Source organism: Capra hircus, chromosome 2, assembly GCF_001704415.2.
Source record: "Capra hircus breed San Clemente chromosome 2, ASM170441v1, whole genome shotgun sequence".
Taxonomy (NCBI): domain Eukaryota; kingdom Metazoa; phylum Chordata; class Mammalia; order Artiodactyla; family Bovidae; genus Capra; species Capra hircus.
In genome coordinates this window covers 9,333,354-9,344,288 of record NC_030809.1, presented here as the reverse complement: position 1 = coordinate 9,344,288, position 10,935 = coordinate 9,333,354, and the positions used below count along the sequence as shown (strand labels likewise).

General features: G+C 48.3%; 1 long non-coding RNA gene across 2 annotated transcripts; it reads left to right on the top strand.

Moving 5' to 3' along the window:
• LOC102168588 lies at positions 467–10,565 on the top strand. Of its 2 annotated transcripts, none has more exons than XR_309834.3 (3): positions 467–522; positions 8,675–8,829; positions 10,075–10,565. It is a non-coding gene; the product is annotated as an uncharacterized LOC102168588 (long non-coding RNA). The 2 variants fall into 2 exon arrangements; XR_309835.3 differs by having other exon boundaries at positions 467–925.

Here is a 10,935-nt window from a genome sequence, read left to right as displayed (position 1 = left end):
CCATATGGGGCCCCCTATCAGCCCTCTCTATAAACACCATGGCCTACAGATCAAGCCCCAACCAAGATTTCCTGGCTCTTTCCAAGAAACCCAGGTCGGAGAGTGGGCGGGGTTTCTGCTTATTTCTTCCCCTCGCCCCCCCACCCCAGGCCCTTCCCACTTTGCCCTTCCCACTTTGGGGCCCCAAATCCGGGCCCAACCCCAGGACCAGGCTATTCACCTCCCAGGTTTAGCCGGCCCTGCTCTCGCTCACTCAAACCACCCCCGGCGTCCGCCCAGGCCCCAATCCCGCGCTTTCCCCTCCCCCTGATCCCCCACCCCGTTTCCGCGTAGTTCGCGCTCCCGGCACCCTGCGCGCGCCTCGCGTACCTCCCCGGCCCGCGGGAGCGCTAGCTCGGAGGCCCCGCCCCCAGGGCCCCGCCCCAAAGTGCCGCCCGAGGCCCCGCCCCAAAGCCCCGCCCCGGCATGTGCTAGCGCTTGCCCTGTTCACCTCTCCCGGTCGTTAAGGGGACCCCGCTACAGGTAGAGCCCTGGGGATGCTTTCAGTCCTTGAGACTTGCGTTCGGATGGTTAGGAAGGGGATTCGCGGCATTCAGAGAAGCTCGGAGACGATGCAGGCCCGGAAGCGGAAGCCGAGGATGGAGCGGGCCGGAGGTCCGGGCTGTGAGGACCTCTGAGTCCGAGCCCACGCCCACCTCCATCCCTCGGACCCGCGCACTGTGGGAGTTGGGACTGGACGCTTGGTCTGCGTCCGGCGAGCTCGGAGCCTGACTCTGAGCACGAGCGGGCCCGGTACCCTCCAGGTGTGCTGCGCGGGACTGGCGGCACGGCGGGGTAGCCCCGGCAGCGTTTGTCGGGCGTGGAGGGCGAGTCAAGCGAACGGGAGTGCCCGGCCTAGGGTCGGGAGTCGAGGGTCCACTCGGAGGTAATGAAGTGAGGTTAGGCCCGCGGTTCTCTCGGCCTGGATGCCGTGACTGTCCTGGTAAAAGGGTGGGAAGCAGGAGGCCACCCTTTGGGGCTTTGCCTCTGCCAGCGCTTCCCAGGTGGGGCGCGGAACTCGGCTCTACGCCGCCACCGTGTGGCCCCCGGGAGCAGCGCCTTGCCCGGTTCCTGGAGAGACTCCTCACGGCCCGGGCGGGAGAACAGGTTCCCGAAGACATCGGGAGGGCCGCCCTTGGGGAGACTGACTTTAGATACCCTGCTTCTCCATAGCTAGCTTCCAGAAATGGGGTTGAAGCTGCCATGGCGGCGGCGGAGCGGTCACCAGGGCTTCCCCCAGCCGCCGTGGATCCTACTCAGGAAGGCATGGGACTCGGGTGTGGACGTCCAGTAACCGCCAGCATCTTGTTGCTCACTGAATAAGGAGATGTGGAGAATGGCACCTTCCAAAGGCAGCAAATTCTCCAACAATCAGCCAGCTTTTCCTCAGCACGTACTATGTGAAAGGCATACAAAGACGAATAATTAAAGTAACTAGGGAAAGTCATATTCGTTGCTTCCCATACTCATGAAAATAACAGGTTACTTTTGAAGAGGGCTACTGTATGTCTACTGTATGATAGACATTTACTGATTACTTTTATATGCATGATGACATTAAATTCTCACCACAGTCCTCTAAGGGTAGGCACTATTATTCCTAGCCAACAGATGAGGAAAAGTTCAGAGAAGTTAAGTATCTTGCTCAAAGTCACACAGCTAGCTAAGGATCAAATTTCTAAGCCTTGGCTTTTTTTTTTTTTTTTTTTAGCCAAGCATGGGGCTTGCAGGATCTCAGTTCCCCCACCAATGACTGACTGCAGCCTCTGCGGTGAAAAACCTAGAATCCTAACCACTCGGCCACCAGGGAACTCCCTTTTTTTTTTGTTGTTTTTAACAGCATTTTTACATTCACAGCAAAATCAAGTTAAGATGCAGTGTTTCCCTGTGCCTACTGCCCCAACACATAACCTCCTCCCCCTTTGAACATCTCACAGTGAGAATGGTGCATTTGTTACATTAGTGAACCTACATTGATATGTCATTATCACCCAAAGCCTAAACTTTCATTTGATAAGTCTTGGCTTTTAACCACTATGCCAACCTCCTACCCTAATTGAAGGCCACGTTCCTGAGCAGGGATTCAACTGGGACTTTGAAGGGTACATAGAATTTCCAAAGCAGTGGGTAGGAAAGGCGTTTCAGGCAGGAGACTTGTATAGAGAAAGACGTGGAGGGATTTTTAGGGTATGTGACAAATTTGACTTGACCAAGAGGCTCCAAATCTTAGTTGGTCAATTGAGTATCAACCTCATGAAGTTTGTCCTAAGCAATAATGGCCGTGAAATCATGGGTTTAGTATGAAAGTTTTATTTTTGAATACCAGTTGAAATAAATATGTAAGTCTTTGGGCTTCTCTGGTGGCTCAGTGGTAAAGAATGTGCCTGCCAATGCAGGAGACATGGGTTCTATCTCTAATCTGGAAAGATCCCACGTGCTGCAGAGCAGCTAAGCCCATGTGACGCAGCTATTGAGCCTGTGCTCTAGAGCCCAGGAACCACAGCTGTTGCGCCCACGTGCCGCAGCTACTGAAGTCTGCCCACCCTAGAGCCTGTGCTCTGCAACAAGAAGCCACTGCAGTGAGAAGTCTGCACCCTGCAGCCGGAGAGTAGCCCCCACTCGCTGCAACTAGAGAAAAGCCTGCAGAGCAACGAAGACCCAGCACAGTCAAAAATAAATAAATAAAAATTAGGGCTTCCAAGGCGGCTCTCGTGGTGAAGAACCTGCCTGCCAGCCTGTCGATGCGGGAGACAGAAGAGACTCCTATTTGATTCCCGGGTCGGGAAGATCCCCTGGAGAAAGAAATGGCAACCCACTCCATTTTTCTTGCCTGAGAAATCCCATGGACAGAGGAGCCTGGCGGGCCACACCCCATAGGGTCACAAAGAGTCGGACACGACTCTTCAGTACATTAAGAAAATATGTAACTGAAAAATATTTGGGCATATGCCACTAAAATTATCCCCCCTGCCCAGTGGTAGCCATGCTCCATTCTGGAAAATACACATAGGGAATTACCGAGGTACCCTGGGGAGGTAGGATGAGGCCGCTTTTTGTTGAGCAAGGGTCATCTATGTCCCAAGTAAGCTGCTTGCTACTGTTCATAATTCTCTGAGCCCCAGACCTACCAGAATGTTTGATCTTATCTTTCCTGGCTGGCAACACTTTGGTGGCTCCCTGTCTTCTAGATAAGGAGTAAATGTAGTAACATAAACTATAAGGTCCTTGGGGATCCTGGGATAAGCCTGCTGGTGGTAAAGAGAGGGAGACAGAAGACAAGGAGGACCTCCTGGAGGAAGTGACATTTGAGCTGAAGTCTGATTTATGGAAAAAAACTAGGTGATGATGATGAAGAGCTTTTTAGGTAGAAGGACAGCATGTGCAAATGTTCCTGAGGCAGAAAGGAACAGTGTGCCTGTGAGCACCTGAAAGAGGCATGAGAGGAAGAGTCAGGGAGAGGAATTTGCGGGGCCAGACCCCACCTGCAGTCCCTGGAGGCATCACAAGCATTGTGATCATCATACTATGTATGCCTTATGAGGAGCTGTTCAGAGCTTCAAGTAAGGTGACTTCAATTATTCGAATAACAACTTTTTGAACACCTACTTCAAGTGGGGATTTTATAGAACCAGACTCTCATGGTCCCTGCCACCAGAAAGCTTATATTCTTAAAAAAAAAAAAAAACAACAAGTGATACTTACACGTGGTTTAAAGACATACCAAGGATTGTAAGGTTTTCTATGAAAACAGAAGGTGGTCTGGTCCACTACGCTTTTCCCTCATCTCCACATTCACAGACACATCTATGGACACTTTCAGCTCTTAACTGACTATATTTTAGATTCATCTCCGTCATCTCTGATCTCATCTTGCCGCTTGTAGATGTTTCAGGTTTTTTAGGGGTGTTTAAAAGTTTTTTGGTTTTTTTGTTGTTGTTGTTCCACAGGATGTGGAATCCTAGTTCCTCTACCAGGGAGAGGTCCCATGCCCCCTCCAGTGGGAAGGAAGAGTCCTTAAACAGTGGACCCTCAAGGGAGTCCCTAGATGTTTCTTGTTTAAACACTACCTTTTGATTCTCTACTATGAAGATACAGTTTTAATCCTCTTTCCCCATCCCCGGCTCCACCATACGCATAATCCCCACATCTCCAAATCGCCAGCATAATCTTGGTTAGCTCGGTCGTCGCTGTGTGCGTTGCCATATGTGCGCTATGGTTATTTGTCCTGTCCTGTCCACCTTTTTGTTTTCCCCAGAGTTAGCAAGCGTCCTGTTTTGTCACTTGCTTAATTTGTATATGTCCCACCCTCCACTGGTTATCTGAATCTCTTCTCAAGAGGTTCCTATGAATCAGGTGTCTCAGCATGGGGTCTCTGGCAGCAGAGATGGAGATAGAGACGTTTAGTAGGGATCAACACCTCTCAAGTGGCAGTGCTGGAAGCAGAGGGGGCAGGGCGAAAGGAACTCTACTGAGGCCTGGAAAGCTTCCTCTCGCCCGGCAGGGAGCCCTGGAGCAAGTATGGCCCATCTAAGAGTGTCCTGAAGCCCGCTGAAATGGCCAGGCCTTTCTGCCTGACTCAGTCCCCGCTATGGGCTGCCCCAGGAAGGATCTGTATTTTCAATGCAGCTCTCTGCATCAGAGACCGACCCTGAAGGAGCTAACAGCTGGAAGTGGTCAGCTGTCCAAACTGCCCCCGGGGCCACCAGCCGTTCCTTGAAGAGGGCTCTGGGAGACGAGCTCCATGACCACCACATCAGGTTTTCTGTCAGTTCCATCTTCTTAAAGGGAACTTTCCTTGGAGCCTACCTTCTGCTCCAATCTGGAGTATTGGCCCTTTCTATTTGGTGAACAGTTCTCATTCTGAGCAGGGAAAGATCCAGACTTCGTAGGGTTTCAAGTTTATACAATCTGGAGGCCCTTAAAAAAATAGGTATACAAAGTTAGGTATATTTAATTTGGATTGATAAATCAATAAATTCCTGGAGCTTGAGATCCCTGGAGATTCAGGATCTATTCCTCTGAGCTCTGATTGGACAAAGCAGCGGAAATGCTTTCTTCTGTTTGGCTTTTCCCTGCCTCCTTAGAGAACACTTACAACCCCACCCCCACCCCAGCATGCCAGAGCCCTGGGGAGAGTCGCAGAAATCAGAAGCTTAGGCTTCCAAGGGAGCGCCTTTCTGATCCTGGGGTCTTCAGGGCCATCTCTGACCTTATTCCTCCTTTGGATATCCCTGGGACTGCTGCTTTTTTTACCCTCCTTTCAGTGGAGTGCCTCCTCCAACAGTTTGTTGGGAAAGAGGATTTTTGAGACCTTATAAGTCTGCAAATATCTTCATTCTATCTTCGCCCTTAATAATGTGGCTCAGTACAGGATATATGAAAACTCTTAGAACAGTACCTGGCACATCGTAAGTGACAGGAGTTTTGCTATCATTATTATTAAAAAACTCTCCTTGGAGATTATTTTCTTTCAGTGTTATGAGAAGTCCAAAGGCATCCTGATCCCTGGTGCTTTGTGTGGGGTCTCTTCTGCTCTGGAAGCTACCGGGTCTTCTCTTTGCATCTCACGGCCCCTGCCCTCCTGCCCCCCCACCTGCCACCCCCAAGCTCTGATAGCTCAAGACAGTACCTTTGGGACAGGTCCATTTCCATCCATCGCACTGAGCACTTGGAGACACCTTTCTCTCTTTTTTTAAAAATTAATTAATTTTAATTGGAGGCTAATTACAACATTGTGATGGTTTTTGCCATACATTGACATGAATCAGCCATGGGTGTACACGTGTTCCCCCGTCCTGAACCCCACTCCCACCTCCCTCCCCACCCCATCCCTCTGGATCGTCCCAGTGCACCATCTGTGAGTGCCCTGTTTCAGGCACCGAACTTGGACTGTCATCTATTTCACATATGGTAATATACATGTTTCAATGCTATTCTCTCAAATCATCCCACCCTCGCCTTCTCCCACAGAGTCCAAAAATCTGTTTTTTATATCTGTTTCTCTTTTGCTGTCTTGCATATCGGGTGGTCATTACCATCTTTCTAAATTCCATACATGTACGTTAATATACTGTATTGGTGTTTTTCTTTCTGATTTACTTCACTCTGTATAATAGGCTCCAGATTCATCCCACCTCTTTAGAACTCACTCAAATGTGTTCTTTTTAATACCTGAGTAATATTCCATTGTGTATATGTACCACAGCTTTCTTATCCATTTGTCTGTCAGCGGATATCTAGGTTGCTTCCATGTCCTGGCTATTGTAAACAGTGCCGCGATGAACACTGGGGTACACGTCTCTTTACATTCTGCTTTCCTTGGTGTGTTTGCCCAGCAGTGGCATTGCTGGGTCGTATGGTGGTTCTATTTCCACTTTTTTAAGGAATCTTCACACTGTTCTCCATAGTGGCTGTACTAGTTTGCATTCCTATCAACAGTGTCAGAGGGTTCCCTTTTCTCCACACCCTCTCCAGCATTCATTGTTTGTAGACGTTCTGATGGCAGCCATTCTGACTGGCGTGAGATGGTACCTCACTGTGGTTTTGATTTGCATTTCTCTGATAATGAGTGATGTTGAGCATCTTTTCATGTGTTTGTTAGCCATCTGTATGTCTTCTTTGGAGAAATGTCTTTAGTTCTTGGGCCCATTTTTTGATTGGGTCATTTATTTTTCTAGTATTGAGTTGCATGAGCTGCTTGTATATTTTGGAGATTAATTCTTTGTCAGTTGTTTCGTTTGCTATTATTTTCTCCCTTTCTGAAGGCTGTCTTTTCACATTGCTTATAGTTTCCTTTGTTGTGCAAAAGCTTTTAAGTTTAATCAGGTCCCATTAGTTTCTGGTCTTACATTTAGATCTTTAATCCATTTTGAGTTTATTTTTGTGTGTGGTGTTAGAAAGTGTTCTAGTTTAATTCTTTACAAATGGTCGACCAGTTTTCCCAGCACCACTTGTTAAAGAGATTGTCTTTTCTCCACTGTATATTTTTGCCTTGGAGACACCTTTCAACATGAAAACATTATGTCCCTCAGTTCTGGGAATTTTCTTCGATTTTTAATTGATGACACTTCCTCTCTGTTTCTTTCTGCTTTCTCTTTCTTTAATTTCTGTTATTCAGATGTTGAGTGTCTCGGAGTAGTACTCTAGTTTTCTTTTCTCTCTCTCTCTCTCTGCTTTTCTCTCTCTTATTTTCTTTGTTTTACTTTCTGAAAGATTTCCTCAAATTTGTCTTCCAACCCTTCCCCTGCAGCTTTAATTAAGTTATTGCCTTATTTTATTTTTTTGGCTGCACTGGGTCTTCATGACTGTGCCAGGGCTTTCTCCAGCTGCAGTGAGTGGGGGCTGCTCTCTGGCTATGGTGAGTGGGCTTCTCACTGCAGTGGCCTCTTTTGTGACAGAGCCTGGGCTCTAAGGCCCCTGGTCTTCAGTAGTTGCGGCTCTCGGGCCCTAGAGCCCAGGCTCAGTAACTGTGAGTAATTGCATGCCTTTCGTTGCCCCAGGTTTGTGGAATCTTCCTGTGTCCCCTGCATTGGCAGGTGGATGTTTAACCACTGGACCACCAGGGAAGTCCCAACTGAATTTTTAATTTGCAAGGATTTTTTGTTGTTGATGTTTGTTTCTTTTTAAAAGAACATCCCATTCTTACCTCCTGCATGCACTAATTCTCTCTCTGAAGATGTGTCTGTAAGTCCTTCCTCTCAGTCAGGCCAGATTAGTTTTGAGAGAACTTTTCTGATCCTCTTGCTCAGAGAGCAAAGCCATGGCTGCCAGCTTTCTGGAAGGCAAGCTGGGAAACAGGCTGGGAGGTGTCTCAGCTCTCCCAGTATATAAAATCACTTCACTGCCTGATTTGGAAGATACCCCCACCCTCTAATATGCCAATGGTCTACCGTCCCTGTTTAATTCTGTCTAGAGAATAAACCTCCGGTTTCCTTCCAGGATTGGGGAAGGGACGTAGGAACCTAACAGTTCTGATCCTGAAACATCTTCCAACCTCTTCTCCTTTTTTCATTTCCCACCCCCATTTAAAGAGGTACCCAAGCCTTTTAGGGGAGCTGGGGATCTAACCTGGGCCAGCTTTCCTTCCCCACACCCAGATTAGGCAGTGGTTTCCTTGGGTTTGCAGTGTAGTTACCACCTGACCATCTCTTTCCAGCTTCCAATGCCCTACTCTTGTCTTCTCCCTCATTCTGCTTGTATTAAAGGGTTTGTGCCTTAAACAAAATCCCTTTACTGTAGCTTTAGTGAACTTTGGGGAGGGAGTGAAATTAGACGCATATGTTCAATTTGCCATAATTTTCAGAGCTTCCATTTTTACCTAAGCCAGTAAACAGATGAATAATTACAGACTGAGGGATTTCGCTGGTGGTCCAGTGGCTAAGACTCTGTGCTGTCAATTCAAGGAGGCCCAAGTTTCATCCCTGGTCAGGGAACTAGATCCCACATGCCTCAACTAAGAGTATGCATGCTGCAATGAAGACCTGGTGCAGCCAAATAAATATTTAAAAGAAATAATAATTACAGACTGTGATAGCTACAGAGCAAACAAACCCAAGACCGAGACATGAGCAGCCGCAGGACGACTCAGACGTAAGAAAGGCAGAGTTGTATCTTTAAACTATGCACCTTGTTTCAGTGTAGAGAAGAGCACGTGAGGAACATTCGTGGGGTCGGAGACAGGAAGCCACTGGTGATCAAGGTGATGGCTGGAGCGCTGCAGGGAGCCGTTCAGGACACAGGCGGCCTGTCACCTCCAAGAGGGCAGGAGCGACATCCACTCTGCTGCTTGCTGTAAGCCCAGGCATGCCTGCTGTGTATATACGCCCAGTTGTCTGGTTACCAGAGACATTTGATAAATGTTTCTGGCTGGACATGGAGGGGCAAAGAGGGGAAAGGAGAGGAGAATGACCTTCAGGTCTCTCTGTAGAGCAGACCTCGAAGGCCAGCTAAGGGTCACGGAGGGCAACAGCAGGCCCCACGGAAGGTCTGGAGCAGGGGGATGACCAGCAGGGGCGAGCAGGCCTTCACGTGCATGCAGGGTCTGTGTCGTGTGGCCCCTCCGTCTCCAGCCGGTCTTCCATCCATCACACTCCACTCTGGCCCCTCCAGCAGCTCCCCCTGGCTGACATGCCCTCCCCGGCCTCAGTCCCTCACCTGGCCCCTCCACACTCCCGTACTGGCCTCAGAAGACCACCGTCTGGTTCTTCATCTTTTTTTGTTGTTGTATTAATCATGCCTTTCTGGTCTGTACATTTTAAAAACCACTGTGATACTTTGGCCACCTGATGGGAAGAGCCAACTCATTGGGAAAGACCCCGTTGCTGGGAAAGATTGAGGGTAGGAAGAGAAGGGGATGACAGAGGATGAGATGGTTGGATGGCATCACTGATGCAATCGATGTGAGTTTGAGCAAACTCCGGGAGATGGTGAAGCACGGGGAGGCTGGTGTGCTGCAGTCCGTGGGGTCACGGAGAGTCGACACGGCTGAACAATAGTTGTTTTAGTTTCAGGAGTACAGGACCGTGAACCAGTTTTGCACACACATATGTCCACTCTGTTTTTAAAGTCCTTTCCCATATAGGTCATGACAGAGTATTGAGTAGAGTCCCTGAGCTATACAGTAGGTCCTTATTAGTTACCTATTTTGAATATAGTAGGGTGTATATATCAATCCCAACCTCCCAATTTATCCCTCCTTCCCACCGTCTGAGTCTTTTTAAAAAGCCATTTATTGATTTCAGTTTTTTTTTTGGCTGTATGACATGGCATGCAGCATGAGAGATCTTAGTTCCCCGATCAGGGATCAAACCCATGCTCCCTGCAGTGAAGCAGGGAGACCACAAGGGAAGTCCCCCACGGTCTGACTCTTAGACCATGCTCCTTTTCTGCAGCACTCAGTTTGCAGTTGTGTGGCCATTGGTGGGCTTCTGGGTTTAATATCAGATTCGCCCATAGAGTGTGAGCTTTGTAATAGGTGGAACCTGCCTTTTTTATCCCTTCTCTTTTGCTTTTTTCTCCTTTCTCTTTTTTTGCCAGACACAACTGAGCAACTGAGCACACACACACGTGGAATTAGTGAATTGCATTTCCCATTGAGAACCCAGATGATGCAACTATAACATCAGATGATGCTTTCTATCTAGAAACCAGCGTCACTGAGAGTCTTCCATTACAGTTCCTGGAATCCAGGCTTCCCTGGTGGCTCAGTGGCGAAGAATCCACCTGCCGACGCAGCAGACATGGGGAACTTGTTGTTTTATTTACCATTATATCCCTGGCACCCAGGAGCGAGCCAAGCATGCCGAAGAGGGCCCAGGATACTTTTCAAAATTATTCATTTTTATTGAGATGTAATCAGCATATAACATTGTACTTATTTTATTCGATTCAATGTTTGCATATATTGGGAACTGATTACCACAAGAAGTTTACTTAACATCTGTCAGCACATGTAGTTTCAAATTTTCCCCCCTGCCATGAAAACTTTTACCATCTATTGTATATATGTATATATTGTATATTATATATTTTACCATCTATTGTATATTTGGCAACTTTCAAATATACATTGCAGTAATGTAACCTATAGTCTTTGCTATATGTAATGGTTGAAGGAACCTAGATGGAGGTAGGTGTCATCTCACAGAGGCAGTGGGTTGGAGGAGGCTGAGGGAGAGACGGCAGAGGAGGTGTGGCGTGAACTGGGTGGGGGCGCGCACAGCCGGAACGCAGGCAAGGGGCGGAAGTCCCGAGAGAGAAGTCAGGTCTCAGGGCCTGCTGGGCTCTGGCTGAATGAAACCAACCCCGGGCCTTTGTTCGGTGCCGGGCCTGGCCTTGCCCCTGAGCTCTGCAGACTCATGTGCACGTGAATGTCTATAACTAACTCCACGCTTGGTG